The 18,487-nt window shown below is 45.3% G+C and overlaps 1 long non-coding RNA gene across 1 annotated transcript in view; it reads left to right on the plus strand.

The window, feature by feature from the left end:
* LOC138497396 (uncharacterized) overlaps positions 1 to 5,581 on the plus strand; it is an 84,077-nt gene extending 78,496 nt beyond the window's left edge. Inside the window, exon 2 of the long non-coding RNA XR_011278573.1 lies at positions 1,346 to 5,581. This is a non-coding gene — a long non-coding RNA (uncharacterized lncRNA). The remainder of the gene's footprint in view (positions 1 to 1,345) is intronic.
* The last annotated feature ends 12,906 nt before the right edge of the window (positions 5,582 to 18,487 follow it).

The following is an 18,487-nucleotide window of genomic DNA, read 5'->3' on the forward strand; positions in this document are numbered from 1 at the left end:
CACTAAATGTATATATCTGCTTTCTATGGACAATGTATGTATACTATGACTCACTGAATCCCATTATCTGTTACACCACAGACATAGGAAGTTATCATGACCCCCTGATAAAGAGCACATCAGCTCGAAACGCGTTGGGCATTCTATTAAAAGGAAAATGATGGGCACTACAGGACTGTGTTTGAAGATGTGTTGGTTAAGAATATTCACATGATCTACATACAAATGTGTATATATAGCCTTTCATTTGACCTATAGCTTTGAAAATGTACAAACCTTACCTTTACTTATCAAATTAAATTGAGACTCCTTATTCTACTTTTATATTTAATTTGTGGCTTCCTTTAGCCAGTGATAGTGTGGGAACTGTATGGTTTATTTGCATATTCTACGATCCATGTGCCAGGATCATATTTTCTCCCCTGCACCTCAAGAATATTACTCTTTTCATTGAAGGTCATCCTAAATAATTTTAATTACCCATTAACAAGGTGAGCGGAGTACACTCTCTGTTTCTAAGGTTATAGTTAGTGCCCCAGTTTCCTCTTAAGGGAATATTCTGCCAGTGAAGCGGAAGTTACATTTCAAATGCAAGAATGTAAAAGATCTTTTTCTCACAAAAACAGCCATTTTCTCACACACATATCCACTTACCCCATCCATCCTACTCATTTTCAGACACACATTTTCACTTTCACACGTCTCTCGCAACACATGCACTGAGTGAGTTAAGCAACAGGAGGTAGATTCTGGACGCTCCAATAATGTTCAGTGAATACTAGGTAAGGTACACCTCTTATGGGGGCTGTTTCAGTTACATTGACACATCTACAAACTTTAAGACACACCACCCTTGATGCACTCATTGCAGGTGATTGACAGCATGGGTGTCAAGAGCCAGCACGCGTCCTGTGTACACAGATCAATTTGGAGCCTGGGCCCCACCATGTCAGCCAACTCTTGGTAGTGATTGATTAGTGGCAGTCCAAGAGTGGGAAGTAGAGACCAGGCATAGTGCGTGTCTGCACAATGTTATAAAATAGACCTTTTGCAGGCCCAGGCCTTATGCAGCAAAGGTTTATCACCGGCAGTGAGGGCTGAATGCAGAGCTGGGTGTTCTTGTTGTGTTTAACCCCCACTCCCAATAGCCAGGGGACAGATATCACCACTAGTGTTTGCAGAAGATCTGCCAAGGAGGAATTTACACCTTTTGTTTGACATAAATCACACTGAAGCAGGAAAACATCTTTCAGGATCAGCCCTCAGCTTTTGTAGGTTCTTTCCCACCTGCACATTAGCATAGAACTTAAATCTGTGAGTAACCCCATTTCCTTCTGTTCTTCAGAGCCTGTGGAACCTTGTGTCCAGGAAATGATTGCAACGGAGGAAACACCTGATCCCAACGACACTCCTATCATAGAAGAAGACGACTTTCGCACCAGACAGGACTGACCTGGGAGAAGAGAAGCAACATGACATGGCCTCAGTGGTGGCTAGTATTCCTCCTGCTGGACACATGGAAGAACTTTAAGAGGCCGAGTTTGAAATCACGTTTAAAGAAATAGAGACAGTGATGCAGATTAGATGTGCTTAAATGTTTGACCTTTGTCAACAGAATTCAGTTTTTCTCAATTGTGTGACTACTATATTTAAAAAAAAAAGAAAAAAACAGCCTGGGATGCAGTAGGTTTCCTCTCCACAGAACTACACTCTGCAGCCTGTGCTTCTACTCACATTATCAAGTTCTTATTTACTGATCACCTAACTTTAATTCTCACTGGAAGGCCCTTCACCAATTGTGTTTCAATTGAAGTGCATTAAACCTCCATGTATACACATGTACAATGTCCTTCATGGCTTGCCTGCCGCCTGGTGAACCACTCCATCAGCACTTCCTGAAGGGACTGCCCGCTCATGATGGCCCAAGCTCTTCTGTCGCCCCTCACCTTCATGTGGTCTTTGATAGAAAGCTGTGGGAGAGGGAAGAACTACTCCATGCCATCTACAATTTCCCATATTCCATCAACCAGTACATTTCAGTATATTCGTGTATCTGCATAGAATATAAGTGATATTGAACAACACGTCAGCTCCGATCTTTCTGTTGCTTTTCGATCTCAGCTTCCGGTTCAGCTTGCTCACTTCTGCTCGCTTCAGGTCATCTCTCATAGATTCTGATTTCCATATTCTGTTAATATCCGATTACTTTGGGTAGCTTGATTTTAGGAAACATTTTCAAAATGTTTTTCAAAACTGGCCCCAATTCCATAAAATTTCACGTCAAACACTGTTTTCCTTAAGTCCGCTAAACGCGCTAGACAAGGTATTGACACCTATTTGTTTGTGTGAACAAACACCAGTCACCGTCAGGTCTGAGGCAGATTTTTGAGTGCTTGTAGACAGATATACATACAAATATAGCCTTATACCATTCACACTGGGAGATGATGAAATTGTACACAGAACACTCTCAACCACTATTGCTACAATGTTTGTGAAACTTCATGTACATGCATCTTGTGAAAAGGAAATAAAAAGGCAAGCCGTCTTATTTGCCTTTAAATGCTTCTATGACAGAATGCCATTTCTAAATGTGTACTTGGTGCTTAAAACAAAGTGAAGGCGATTTCTACAGTAAAAAGTGTGCTCAGCCAAACAGACACGCTTTCTCAATTTGCTCTGTGGTTAGGAAGTGGTGTCATCGCTTAAGACTGATCTAGCACTGGCTTCTCATGGAGAAAGTCATTTTTTTTATTCAGTAAAGCATTTGACTTAAAACAAACCTTTTGCCAGTGACATTCACATACAGTATTAGTGTCTCAATTCTCAATTCAATCTTCATTTTACAGTTCAGCATCCAATAGTAATCCTGGTGTAGTCATGTAATCACTGACTTCATATACACTTCTGCTGTGGACAGTCCAGTGACACGCCGAGAGGTGGGAGGGGGAATGCAATCCTCTAGGTACACAGTTGCATGCAACCTAAATTTGGGGGTTAAAACATAAATTGTGTGCATACTCTCTGGCTCCTTTAATAGAGTCTTGCAAGCTAAAGGTAACTGCAATGATCTTGTGCTGTTGCAAGTTGATTCCATTTAAGAACAGGAAATTCTTGGACTGTTTGGAAGGGAAAATCTGGAAATCAGTTCTGGGTCTTCCCAACGCACAGCACCAATTAGCGTGATTAGACTGGAATTGGGCCAGACCTCCTGGTGGGCACAATATACAAAAAGAAGCATGTCCTACTTATACAAACGAATTAAGTCAGAAAAACCCACAAGTCCCTTTCTGACTAAATTCCATAAGAGATGTCTAACCTTCCAACAAATTATTGTTGTGGACGTACTGGATTCTGAATACGTAAGGAAGAAAAAGAATACAGCGTTGGGACAAGAGGACTCTGAATACGTAAGAAAGAAAAAGAATACAGCGTTGGGACAAGAGGATGGATTTTGAGGATCTGGAAAGGTTAAAGTTGTTCAAAGAGAAAAATAACTTCTTCCTTCCATTTGATAAGTTCAGATTCTATCTATCCAAATTTCCATCCCAGAAACACAGGGAGTGTATCTGAAATTTCATGTTAATTGCCTTCCAACGCTAGAGGTCAGTGGTCTTAAAATAGTTCTGCCTAAGGAAATTCGTGGCTGTCCCTCATGTGGGCAGGCTCCGTTGGAATCTCTTTTCCACTTAGTAATGGAATGTCCTGCATTTGTGGAAGAGAGGATCACTCATTTGGGTCCGTTTATTCACTCAATTTCTCCGTTTTTGACAAATTGCTTTTGGGGCAGGCTGATGAAAACCTCCAATCAAGCCCTAATTTTAGCTCTGACTAAACTATTGTTAAAGACCTTTTCGGAGCTTAACAGGGGGAACATGATTGGTGCTCAGTTTGGGATGATTAAATCTACATTAATCTGTGTAGGTTAGTGCTCTAATTGTATTTAACTTGATTACCTAAGTTGAACCAGTGGAGGTAGCCAGCCTTCCTCACCCAACATGAAATGGCTTAACTAAAGGGATAAATCGCTGACTAGGCACGTTATTATATGATACAAGTCATTTATAATGCCCCTATACACATGTGTTTCTAGGCGCGACAAGACAAGGGAGGGTACAGAGGGAGGACAAGACAAACGATCTTACTAGGCCTTGTGTCATTCAGATCGTGCAAGTGTGGAATGCAAAGTGCAGGGGGAGGGGACGGGGAAGTGGAAGGGTGAGGGAAAGGGAAAGTGCGGTCAGGGCAGCATTGCTCTGAGTAAGTGCAGTCAGGGCAGCGAGGCTCGGGGTAAATGCGAGGAGGTGGGGGACTGTAGGGGTTACAGTTACAGCCCGTAGCTTGTGACAAGCCCAGAGGCAGTGCTGGGGACTGGTCAAAGAGAAACCTGGTGCCCAGTGAGATTCTGAGGGTAACCAAGCAGCCCAGCGGCACAGCAGATAGGTAGGTCAGTAGGGGAGGGAGGGAGAGAAAACAGGGGAGAAAAGGAAGGTCTTGAGCTGCTTCCAGAACTTCAGATGGTTCGGCTCAAGTATGAGAGGGGCAGGGATGCCATTCCAGAGGGAATAACCTGCAGAGGAAAGAGATCTACCCCCTACTCCCTGCCTGGAGAAGCGTCTGACCCTCAGAGAGTTGGAGGCAGCAGAGCGAAGGGTTCGAGAAGGAAGGCCTTTAGGTAGAGACTGTTCAATGTAGAGTGGGCCGTACCCCCAGAAAGTCTTGTGGACGATGCAGAGGGTCTTGATCTTGATCCTTGCAGCCACCGGGAGCCAGTGGAGAGATTTCAGGGCTGGAGAGAAATGGTACCTAGGCTTGAGGCCAAGGATAAATCTTGCAGTCCTGTTCTGGATTAGTTGCAGAGGGCGGAGAGTAGAGGCAAGCAGATTGAGAAAGAGGCTGTTACAGTAGTCTAACCTAGAGAGAACCAGGGCTCTGGAGACAATCAGCTTCTGGGGGAAAGTGAGAAAAGGAAGAGTACCTCTGAGGAGGTGGAGCTGGTAATGGTCCTTCTTGGAAAGGTCCGTGATGTGAGGAGAGAAGGAGAGAGTGAAGTCAAAGATGACACCAAGGTTCTTTGCCTCACAGGAAGGTCAAAGGAAGAGGGCTCAAGAAAGGCAGCCAGAGTGAGAGAAGGATATCGGGAGCAGAGTGCCGATGTGAAGGATCTCTGTCTGATTGGCATTTAGGCACAGATCGTTGGAGGCACACCAATCCTGATTCGTAGATAGACCGTCAGAAATGAGCGAGAGAAAGTAGGAGGCTCTAGGGATCCTGAAAGAGAGCTGTGTGTCACCAGCAAAACAGTTGGAGCAGATGGTAGCGATCAGGTGGGCCAAAGGGGCCACGTAGAGATTAAAGAGCCAGGGTGAGAGGTTAGAGCCCTGGGGAACACCACATGTGGAGAGAGGGGGGGTGGAGAGAAAATTTTACGATTGTTTATGTTTGAGTAGTTGCTTTTTCTTTTGTATAAACTACATTAATGGTTATGTTTTATGTATTTGATCAATTAGTGTGAAAAGTGTCAATGTAAACTGACAAACACTCTTTCTTTTTAAATGAAATAAAAATAAAAATAAATAAATGTGTGCATATAGGACATTGTTAACTTCCTTTAAGAGCCCATTTGAAATAGGGTGGTAGTTCAATATTGTACATGGGTTTATTGGTACCCCTGACCTTATCAATACTAAAATATAAGGGCCAGTGAAATTCTTATGTTAATTTGGAAAAACGTCTAAGGTACAAAACCACCTGGCAGTAATGAAGTTGCATTTCAAGTCATATGGCCTCATGTTAAAACGTACTGGTATTTAAATGTTCAGTCATTCCAGACGGAAGTGTAGTAGCACCCTGTAAATCAGATGCCAGTATTAATGGTAGAATATGTTGTGACATTATTAGAAAATACATTTTAGCAACAGAAATACAACTACGAAACTTGACCTTCACTGATTGGTCTTGAGCTGAAAGGGTCAAAGCCTGAGAAAGTTGCACCACTTTCAAGACTGACACCAGCTGGCTTCAACCCTACCCATAAAGGGCTTTTCTTATCCCAAACAGTATTTTTGCACTTCATCTTGATGTGAAGGTGGATTCCCAATTGGTGAACTGAATCCAAAAACAGACCATTGGAGCCAACTCAGGGAGGAGTGGTTTGGGCAAGGAAAGCTAATTGCAGGGATAGTCCTTTGTTCTTGGTAAGGCAGCATGTAGGCAGAGATAACACAGCCTGGCAGCACTGGGACTGGGAAGATCCATTCCACCATTTTGGGACTCCCAGATGTTTAGTTTCTACCTCCCAGTGACTCCACCAGGAGCATTTCACTGTGGGAATTGCTGCAAAAGAAGGAACACACTCCACTAGGAACATGTCCCTTTTGGAATCTAGAAGGAAGATTGGAATCCAACAATTTCATGGTGGGATTAATGTATGAATGGTGGAGTGGAATAACTGTTCGTCTCTGTTGGGGTTATTGATAGGTCACAACCTCCTTCCAAAGGTAGCTATGTAGATAGCTAACTAGAGGAGGCAGATTGCGCAGTCCTATTAAGGATATTCCGGCACCCCAGAATTCCAAGAATATTACTTTTGGTAAATGCTGTTGCTCAGTAGAGCAACTAGAGGTTTGGGTCACCATCAAGCCATAGGGAGTCTTCATGCATCAATAAAGAGTTTGAACCATCTAGTTCTTTGAACCTTACAACTGATCGATTGTGCTTATTACAGTCAAATGTCCAGCCATCATCAAGACACAGAGAGAACCTACAGCTTTTCATAACGGGGCTGTCCATTGGGTCATCGTGCCTCCAAACTCAAAGATATCACCAATGTGGTTGAATGAAGTCAAGCCATTGAGCTGTCTGTTCAAAGACACCCACAGCTCTAACAGAGCACTATTAATACAATCCATAGGCATCAAACACAGATCAGACCCATGAAAAGGCCAAAATAACCAGCTCAATACTGGTGAACCACCAACATGAGACACGTATTAGGTAGAAAATCCATTTTCTGCCAATGTTGTGCTCTCCTGAAATGTTTGTTTCATGTTTGTGATGCCCTAACCATTGTACCCCATCAGATTTCATCCAGATCACACTGGGGATGCAACTAATATATGTTTGTGACTCTTTGGAGATCATTGTGAACCTCAGACTTGGGAGATACCATCAAGATGTTCCACAGTCTCCCAGGGTGAGTATTCAGACCCAAACAGTTTGACTTTTTCTGGTTGGTGGCAGTGTAATTTACAAATGTTTCATTTTGGATCACAAGAAGCCCCTTTTTCAAGGAGGCTCCCAAAATTGAGTCCCTATTGTTGGGAAATCCAGTAACCAGACAACTGTACTTTATTTTTTTAGAGCGTGATTGGGTGAAGAGCAGAAATTATCATGTTGGGTAGCTTTTCTGGCGTGAGCTCCAACTAGGTGGTCACAAAGGAATGTGCAGCGTTATTTGGGAGTGATTCCAGGTGTTGTATGCATGGATTACTCTGGAATCCATATCCCCAGAGTTTTCTTTCCAGGATAATGCTCTGAAACGCTTGCTTGGCCACTGAAAGTATGAATGATGCATGCATGTATGAGTGGTGGTTATGGTTACCCTTAAACCTCTGGTTTACCATAAAATCTAACACTTTGCACCAGGAACTTTGCCAACTGAGGAGATGTTATCCTTAATCATCCATGACTGACCCAAGGAGGACCAGGGAAGCTCTGCACCAGCATTTCTTTAATTCTTGAAGCTCAGAACAGAAGCTCTGTGTCTGCTGACCCATTCCCTTGCTCCAGCAAGGACAACTGAATCCATTATTCGAAGGTGTTTTTGTGAGGGCATCCCTCAGAACTCGCCTTTGCTGTTTGACCTCTGAAACCATGTCTTTCATACTCCTGATGTCCCGATATGGCTGTACGCATTTGCTGGACTTTTTACTTGATGATTCATCCATGTAGCAGCACCCTGTTACTGTTCTGCTGGCATCAATGCCTCCAGTTATATGTCCTGCTGCACTTTCTTCAAACTGTGGCCTGTGACCCCTAGCTAGGGTCACTCATGCTGAATATTAACTCTCAAGCCATTAAGTCACTGATACTTCCCATGCACATATTCAGGGAGTCCCATTGACCTCACTGGTCTCTCAAGACTCTTCCACCAGTGTCAGGGTCTTCCACTGATGTCCCTGGCCATCCAGATGTCAACAACATCTGACTCTGGTGCTGCTCCAAGCGCTCTGTCCTTCAGGCACTTCACTCAAACAATGCCAGAGTCAACTTCTCTTCTTCATTGGAATCTCCTGATAAGGGTTCTCCTGACTCAGCTGTGGGGGTGTGTTCTGTTCTTTCATGGCTGTACGGCAGCCATGCTAACTGACTCATCCAGAACTGAACCGCAACCTTCACTACTAGTGACATCACCACTCTCCCTCCAATCTCCTGTCCTGAGGACTAGTGAGTGTCTTGAACTGGACTACCTCATGCGGCCCTCATCATTCTGGTAGTCTTCTATGGGTCCCAAATGCTTGTGGTGTCCTGTGTGCAGACCTTCCACTTACCTCCATTGGTTAAAATTGCCTCGTTTACTTTAAAGGGCCTACAGGCTTAACAATAGGACTTCAGTGCAATTAGGCTTCTGAGGACTATGTGCCTCCTGAAAAGTCTAGTTGGACTTCTTTGAACTATGTGACCACATATACTCAAGGTGCTGAACCAAAGCTGGATCAGCAAGCCAAACATATACTATTTCCCAGTTCAGATGTATCAGTTACCCTGTAATTGTTGCCTATCATAAGCAATGACACAAGAGGATATTCAAGAGCTGGAATACCAAGAACACTCAAATACACCTTAGTAGTTGTGTGAACATAAATAATGGGATATAATTAGCAGGAAACAATTCAAAGTATATCATTGTTGATCTGATGGCTGGAAATACATTTATATAGAGCTTTCAAACGAAGTCTATGCCTTTTCCACTATGCTGAATTTACATCTTACACTTGGAGGGCTATTTCAGTTTTCACAGCAGCAGAATCGTTTTGCGTACAGAAAATAAAATGGAATGCAACAGCTTTATTTTTGGTTGTCCTTTAACACATTGATCAACATCTTGACCACATAAGAATCAAGTAGGTGTTAATTCTGCTGCACAACCGTGTATTCCCTTTAATGTGGACAACACTGAATTCTATGAACCTTTCAGTCAGGGACAAAACCAAGATAAATGACCCATTGAGCATATGCTCCCACCTCCCCTCCAGGTGTCTGTGAGGCATCCATAGAAAACATTTATAAGGAGTGTGGTATGTATGCCGAAATATTTTAAATTGTTTTTCTCTATTTTTCCTGGTGGCAACACTTCCTGAGTGTGATTCTGAGGTCTGTGGTGACATTATGTTAACTTCTGATGGGGTCAAATCAATGAACTATAGTTTTATTTAGGGGATCTCCTGGAGAAGCATCAGAGACAGTATACCATATGCCCTCCTCAGTTTGCTTGCCTTTGGGGGAAGAGCAGTCTTGAATCTCAGCCTTTAATACACTCACATCTCCAAATGTAACCTGTTCAGCAGAGCAGGTCTCACCTTAGAAAGTCAATCGATCATTCCTTGAACACTCTCTACAAACAGGCCACATGATCCAGGTATTCCCAAATATGGGATGATGACACCTGCCTGATCCACACAGGTATCTCAGTCTATGGTACCCTTATCATTGGCGGTACTGAAGACACACACCGCAGGCCCCCTCGTCTGAGTGAAACCGTCAGATGGTTTCTGGCAGTCATTCAGAGAGTTGTGATGGCGATCAAGATACCACTAGTCATCTATCAGATATATTGTGTGGACCACCCGTTATTGTGTCCTAATTAAAAGGATTTACTGTATCTTTGAAGCAGCACATCTTTTCTCAAGGGTTTTCTTGATTGCTCTGATCGTTGTACCACTTGGGGAGTCAGGAACTCAACTGAACACCCTGTAGGCCAAGTATATTGATATACCAGGGCCCAGAAAATAAGGCCTAAGAATACATCTCCATCTGGTGTTGGGGGGTAGAGATTTCTTAGAACAAAGTTGATACATGACATAATTCCCATAATAAATCTACACTAAAAGTTCAAGGCTTATCTATAAAATAACTATATAGATGTGAAGCTATAAACAGACCTCACTCTGGTATACCTTACGGTTCACATTTACAGGGTGCACTTAGTCAGTAAACAATCTCAAGGTGCGGTCAGGGAAGAGGAAATAAGTCAGCTAACTTTACCAAAGCTGACTTGACGGGCAGCCATTACGAATTTCTATTTTGTATTTGTATTTATTTGACATTTATTAAGCGCTTTACTCCAAAGCTCCGAATATAAAAAATTGATACACTACAATAAAGTGAAAATTAGTAGATTTACAAGAACTGTTTCAGGTAAAGACTTAGATACAATCAAGCAAGAATACGTTAGATTAAAAGCAATAGGAAGTAGGAAGTTAAGATTGGAGAAGTACAAAATGCGGAGTAGGAGGTAGTAGAACAGAGAGGGATGTGGAGAGAATTCCAATGGTGGGGAGCAAGAAGAGAAAAAGAGCGGAACTGGGATTGGGCACAAGAGGGATGAGGTACTGATAGCAAGAACTGGAATTGTGAATGAAGAGAACGAGCGGGAACATAGAAGGAGACCAAATGCATATGCGGATTGCATCTATACACACTGATTGCATAATTATGTATTTCTGTTGATTCCGTATGATTTTGTGGTTTCTGTAGAATGTAAGAAAACAGAATGTAAAGATTAATATGTGTTTGATTTTTATTCATTATGTATATATTTTTATATTGTATTTGATATTTGAAAGGTTGATTAAATTCAGCTGATAAAAATAAATTTAAAAAAATCAAAAAGAAGGACACCAACGATGAGAGATAAGCGGGAGCAAGACAGTGGAGGAATTTAAAGACCATATACAGAACATTTTCTTGAGCCGGGAGGAAAAAGTCAACCAACCAAGTGAAATGGAGTTGCAAGGGGATAACTGGTAGAGAAGACATATAGAAGCATTGGAAATTGATTTAAGAGGGGCCAAACTGAAAACAGGAAGACCAAAGAGAGTCGAAGAACAATAAAAAAGGCGAGAAAAGATTAGAGATGAGATCAGGAGTTTGGTGGTGCCAAAGGTCAGAAAAAGGCGGGCTTTATGAATATGAAAGAGATGAAAGCGGAAAGATCAAGAGATAGTAGAAATGTGTGGGAGAAAGGATAAGTCTGTATCAAAGTAAAGACTGAGATTGCGAACAGAACTGGAGAGAGGTAATGAAGAAGGGGAAAGGAGGCAGAGGAGGGAGGGGAAAGTGGGAAATAGCGGTGGCAGGGAAGAAATGAACTTCAGTGTTTGAGGAGTTTAGAACAAGAAAGTGGTCTCACATCCATGATTTGATAGCAAGTAGACAAGAAGAAGTTATTGTAAATGCAGGGAGTAAAGATAGGGAAAGAGAGAAAAGGTTGCGTGTCATCAGCATAGAAGTGGCGGGAAATCCCAAAGGACGAGATAATGGCAGCAAGAGGAAAAGTATAGAGGGGAAAAAGAAAGGGGCCAAGAACCGAGTCTTGGGGGACACCCTGAAGGAGGAGAAGTGTTCAAGAAGAGGAACCAGCCCAAGAAACAGAACAGGTACGGTTAGGAAGATTGGAGCTAAACCAAGCAAGAAAACAGTCGGCAAACCCAAAAGAAGCCAGGGAAGCCAAGCGGCAATTGTGGTCAACAGTGTCAAAAGCCACAGAAAGTTTAGAAGTATGAGCAGAGAGGAATGCTTAGTGTAACATGCACAAAGGAGAGAATTACAAACAGAAATAAGGGCAGTCTCAGTTGAATGGGAAGAATCTTTAAGATTAGCTGCCTTCTACAGAGTAGGAATAGGGTGGTATTATAACCTCCCTATCTGTTTTGGCATCAAATGGAGTTTGCTCTGAAATCATCTCAACTAGCTGAAGCAGAATACAATAGAGACATTGAGCACAGGAAACTATATGAAGAACAGCAGACACATAATACTGTTACAAGGCAAGTGAGTTAGCCTTGTCTCTAGGGGTTGGGAACCACCCTCATGTGGGGGTGGAAGACCTGCCTGAAAGGGACCCAGTTGATATCCCCCCCCTTAGTGCCAGAATGCTTGCCTGCAGACCCTTATCTCCAACCTTACTTCATGAAGTAGACTCTCACCAATGTCTTTCCATTTCTCTATTAAAAACTACATCGGAAGTTAAGGATGCGGCATCAATGCGGCAGCCCACCTGCTCATTAACCTACCTCCCAGATAACACATCAGCCCTATACTAAGAGTCCTCCATTGGCTCATTATTGGTTGATGCACTGCCTTTGAAGCCATGTGCATCACCCACCGGGCCATCCACAACACCGGCCCGGAATTCCTCCAAGACAAAGTCACTCACTACCTGGCTTTTCCCTCCCTCCTCTTGAAACCCTCCACCACTCTACACTCTGAATAGGCACTCTGAAATGCTGACTCAAACACAATACTCCTATCATCCAATACCCCACGGACGGCAGCAGCGTTTGCAGTGGCACACTGTGACAAACTCGTCCTCCCCAAACACAACAACACTCCTACCCACCAATACCCCATGGATGTCGGCTTTGTTCGCAGAGGCACACCATAACAAACTGTCGTCCACCCCTCACCCCCATGATCCCTCCGTGCCCCTCTACCACTGCTCAGACATTCGTTCCAGGGAGACCATGAATAGCAAAACCAGCCAATCACATTGGACCAAGAAAAAGGAACACTGCAGTCGAACTCCATCCAAGCGTAAGTTATGTATACCTTACACCACGTCTGGGGACACAGTTACTGCCACCCATCCATGCACCCTAGAATGCAGCTATGGCTATGCTATTCCGGTCTAGCAGCACACATAGCCATCCACACTGAATCCCCTGACGTACCTCAACACGTCTGCCATTAGTACACAGCTACAACCAACAAAAAACATTTGGTCTACCTGGGCACACATCGAATCTTCAGCACTAGCACTCTATCCTAAACCACCAACAGCACCCACCCATGTGCCTGACCTCTGGACTGCTTACTGGAGCCTAGCCAGCCCACCTAAGTCCTAACCTGGAAAAAAAGCACACAAGCGTCCTTTAATTTAATCTCTTAGAGCCTCCTACACATTGACTGTGGTCACCGAGGTCGTTCCAACCACAAAGCGCATTGAGGCAATACAAATGGGAAAAGGGCGCTATATAAATGACAAATACAATACAATACAATACAATACAAACAGAGAGACCTGCAGGCTCACATCCAACATAAAGAGAGAGAGATGACGATGAGAACCAAAGCTCACACCCCAAAGCGCACCGGAGGCACTAGCATGGCATAGAAGAAGGAGAATGAGACTGCTGAGCTATGGGACCATGTAAAGGGTCTCACAGTGCAGCCAGAGCAAACCGCAAGATCACATGCGAGTCCCCTTGACCACCAAGGAACATGCAGTGGGCCAAATCCACCTTCCCCCAAGAGAATTACCAATGTAACCTATCACCCGGGGAGCCGGAACATGAAGTGGAAGATTGCTCACCATGGGCTGCCATTGTTGTCACTCTGCGGTAAAGCCGCATGGAAAAAAAAGGCAGGGCCTAGACCCCCTTTTGAGACTTTCCTTTGCACATACACACTGTGGGTGGGGAAGACACGCCTTGATTGGCCAGGGAAAATTGGTCAATCCCTAGAGGGTGTGAACAATTTGAACAGGGGACAGGAAATAGGAAGTGTGGGTTGACCAGGTGAGGTCAGAAGTGGAGGTGGAGGATGGCCACGAGACTAGCAGGAGGAAAGGGGGAGCAGCAGCCTGTGGAGGAGACTTCTGGAACAGGTGAAGTATTGGTTTAGGAGTGACAGTGGTTCTGTGGTTCTGCAGTTTGAGTGTGCGTGCTTGTGTGGCGACTAACTAGTGAAGTTAGAGTAAGGAGCAATTGTGAAGGGAACGGTGCCATTTGAAAGGAGGGCATGTGAGTAGATGGAGGGAGGAGTGGTAGAGTGGAAGGAGGAGAATAGCGTTTGGAGGGAAAGGTAGTAGAGTGGGAGGAGGAGAGTAGTGGTTGCAGGGAAGAGGGAGTAATAGAATGGGAGGGGGAGAGTAGTGGTTGGAAGGAGGAGTCACAGAGAGTAGTAGTAGTAGTAGTAGTAGAGGTAAGACTAGTGGGAAGAGGAGGAATAGTAAAGTGGTGGGGAGAAGAAGTAACATCAAAGGATGGAAGCGAGGAGTAGGAGGAGTGAAACACCAGAGGGGTTGAAGGGTGGTCGGTGGATTAAGTCGAATGGGGCATGGTAGTATGTGTAGGTGAGATTGAACTAGCCTGAGTCCAACAGAGTAAGTGCAAAGCGCTATCCCAATTTCTGTTATAACACTAATCTCTGCCTAGAGTAGAGAAAGGTAGGAAGTCCCTGAGGGAGTTCAGATAGCCTGCATTCAGGGAACCATCTTTAGCAGAAGACAGACCTTAGACAGTATGGGGTCAACATTGGTTGTACTAACCAGCAGTTATGGAGGCCTTCATTAAGGAGGCAGCTCAAAATAAGGTGTGAGAGAGAGGGACGGCCATAGGCCCAACAAAGAAAAACCCTTGAACTGTCTCTAAGACCGGAGTGATTTCTGTGACACTATCAAGTTAGTGGACAAAGAAAAAGAAAGGGGAAATGGGGAAAGAGAGAGAGCTTTCCAAGGGAAAGAAACAGCACCCAAAAGAGCTTAGCCATCAACCAGAGGTGAAAAGATTGGAACTTTCTGCTGCCATGGCAACAGTCCCTAGCACACTTAATCCTTCTGGTGCAGTGTCCCAAACAAGGGCATGGTAAGCACATTTGTAGTGTGGAAAGATTGATTATTATGGTTGGATTGCTTTGACATTTTATGTGAGGCACATGATATGTCTCGAAGGCTCAAGCTTATTGTCTGCTTGGCCTTCTTGGAGGTGTTCTTGGACTTTCTGTGGAGGAGAGAAAGAGGTATCGGTGCTTGAAAGACACCCTGAAAAGTAAGTTTGGTAAGTTTCTCACTCAGTATTTAAAGAGCTTCTCAGAGCCCACGGTAAAGGATGGCATAATGAGTTACCTGGTTGAATAGATCTCTTAAGGACTTGCATGGATGGAGTAAGTGTAACAAATGTGCATTCTATTAAAGGTACGGTCTACTTGGCTGTGCTTGAACACATTTTGGATACTTCTCTAGCTGAGTTGCATCAGCACGTGGCTGATCTACACACTACAGGCTCCAGAAAGTTCCCTCAAGCAGCTGATTTATGGATGTCTCATAGGGGGGATCTAAAAAGAATAAGCAGGGATCTCCTTGTAAGTATGAGGTGCTTAAGAGTCCCAACCGTTCAAAAATCCTAGTCCTAAACTGGTTACCAAAATTTGAGGGCTTTAATCTTCTGGGGTTATATACCACCAGGAAACGCTAGCACTTATTGCAAAGCAGATACGTGGTAAGACCATCCCTACAGATGAGGGCTGTATCGGCCACTTTTACTGCCTAAAAATAGGCAAATATTTGCAAAAAAGAAAAGTAGGGAGTAAAAATACTTCCAAGAAAAAATAGGAAGCCAATACATAGGAGCATGCTCCACTGAGCATGTTCCCGTTTTCACCCTCACAACTCCATGTATATGTTTGGACCCATAGTACATGTACTGTCACAGGAAGAAACATATTTATTGCTGCCTGATATGAAAGGGTAAATATTTATCTTTTAATGTGCATGAATAACTAGGTGAAATAGCATGCTAATTGCAAAAACATTTCTGTTTTACAGTTAAAGCATATTTGTCCTCGCTTATAAAATACTTCCATTGGGAATGGGACTTACTTTTGTACTCCCTAAAAAATTATTTCGCGGGGCGTGGCCAACTGAGGACGCCGACGAATGCTTCCTCTACGAGCTCCGTACTCCCTGCCAGCCCTGGGCCCCAAATCCCCCTTTCTGGCAAGTTTGTCCCCCCAATGAAGGTTTCCGGAGAGTGTGTGAACACCTGAGGCACCCACTGGTCGAGTTTGGCACGTCGGGGTGGCCGACATGAGCTGGAGCCGGGATCGAACCTCGCGGCGCAGGGGGCTGCGGAACAGAGCCCCGGGAGGTCCCGAATGAGGCTCTCTGAAGATGATGGACTGCAGCGGAGGCTTTCTGCGGGCTACGGGGCCTCTAAAGAAGTGAAGCCGGATCCCCTTCCAGCCTGAAGAATTCGCCCCGTATCGCGACACTGAGTCCCTCCCCCACCTTCCCTGCGCCTCCGATGGGAAGACTGACAGCAGGGAGGCCGGAGTGGCAGCGGCAGCAGCGGGTGGCGAAGTGCCCATTCAAGTAAGGAGGCGCCGTGTGGGTCGTGGCGGAGCCGGGAACGCAGAGGGAGGAGGAGGAAGCCAGGCACTCTCGGGTGCGCAGGGCCATTCAGGACCACTGTTGGAGCTTCACGGCGGCCCCCACCCCCCAGAAGGGGAAGCAGATCGCAGGCCCCAGAATAACGGAAGAGAGAGCGTGAGCAACAGCACGGCCGGCAATGGGGAAACAGCAGATGCGGCAGGCGCCCGCCCCAGCAAGAGAGGGTGGATGCATAGACCTTAAACCGTGAGCAGTCAGTGAACAGCTGAAAGCTGACATAGGCTGGCCTACTCGGGCTGACTCTGGGCACCTTGGCACCTGATCAGGTGGCTTGGAGGCCCCACTGCAGGGTTGAAGTGGAACACTGAACATTGAGAGCCCGAGAATGGTCACTGGTTTATGTTGGCAGCTCCTCCATACAGGCGACATAGGAATCCTTGGATCTGCAAGACAGGGCACATAGAGGCACTAGCTGCAAAAGCAAACAAGATAAGGCCCTCCCGTCTGTGAACTGGGACCCACATGCCCCGTAACCTGAGAGCCTCTCGCTCCTTTCAGCATGGGTCATTTGACACCAACAGCATGAACTCTGCCTCCTGACGCCACACTGCATAATAGAGGATCGATGAGTCTAACAATACAGGAAACGCACCTGAGGTGGTAAAATAGAGGAGGCACCCGAGACGGCAACAAGCTGCACCTCTGCATCCCTGCATGGTCGAGGCAACGGCGGGCCGGTGGCAAAGATGAGGCTGCTGACGTATTGAAGCAGAGGCACGGGCAACAGCTATATAGTCCAACATGTCCAGACAACCAGCGAAGCTGAAGGGAGCCGCATCTGGCAACATCAAAGCCCTAATGCAATCCGCTGAGGCCCACAAGCAAAGCCAGCAGCAGGCTACTGCACCGATACACTTCCCGCCGCCTGAAAGTGCCAATGAATCGGATTTGTTGGCAATGCTCCAAGAGCTCAAAAAAGATATTAAGGACAGTGCCTCCGAAGTCGCCAAGTCCATTGCGGATCTCAGCAGAGGGGTCATGGCAGTGGAGAAAAGAGTCAACGAGATGGAGACGGCAGTGGTGGAACAAGAGCAAGAGCACGATGTACTCACCAGAAGAGTGGCTGAACTGGAGCAACAGATGGACCGGTCCAGACCAAACAGGAGGATACCGAAAGGTCTAGGCATAACAATATACATTTTCGAGGGATCCCGAAGACGGTGGCGGACGCCGACCTGCAGCAGTATGTAATAGACCTGTTCTGGCATATACTGGGGGTGGCAGAGGAAAGAGAGATTATACTGGATCGCACACATCGGGTATACTCACCTTTCAACTTAGAAAAAAACTGACGCCGGATGTGCTGACCCGGATACACCTCTTTCAATTAAAGGAAGACATTATGCGAGCGGCGAGGGAAAGAGAACCAACAAATTTCCGATCCGTCCCCATCCAGCTCTACCAAGACTTGGATCGGCCACCCTGGCGAGGAGAAAGGGCCTAAGGGTGGTCACGGATTGGCTCAGACCCAGAAACATTCGATATCGTTGGGAATTCCCAGCGGGGCTCTGCTTCAAGTGAAAGGGGCAGCGATATACAATTACGAAAGAGGAAGATATGAACGAGCTTATGAAGTAAAGGAAGCGAAGCTGAGAGCGGGGTTAAGGATGGATCCTCACAGGCAAACAAAAAAAGAGCAGCGGGACCGGAAAGGAAACGATGGAGACCAGCACGACTGCGTCCGAAGGGCCGCCACAAAGTACCCAGGCCTGTGGATCCTACATAAAAGCCTCTTGCGGAGGGGGAGCCAGAAGACTATCCCCCAAAGATAGAGTGGGTCAACCTGGAATTATGAGTGGGGGGATAGTCGGTTTGGGAGAGATGATATGATCGTGCTCCAGAAAGCCCAGAGTGTTAACTGTAAAGGGGAAGTCAAACTACAAATGAAAAGGAATTAGTACAGAGGGACAAGGGGGGAAAAAAGGGGGTGGTGGGTCGGGGGGAGCTCCCAATTCTCGGGAGTACGCAGACACCCAGTGATCCACTGTGCTTGTCATGATGGAAGTTACAGTTAAAGTTCGGGGGATGGTTACAAGT

This window comes from Ambystoma mexicanum, chromosome 5q, assembly GCF_040938575.1.
Source record: "Ambystoma mexicanum isolate Mex_15411 chromosome 5q, UKY_AmexF1_1, whole genome shotgun sequence".
Taxonomy (NCBI): Eukaryota; Metazoa; Chordata; class Amphibia; order Caudata; family Ambystomatidae; genus Ambystoma; species Ambystoma mexicanum.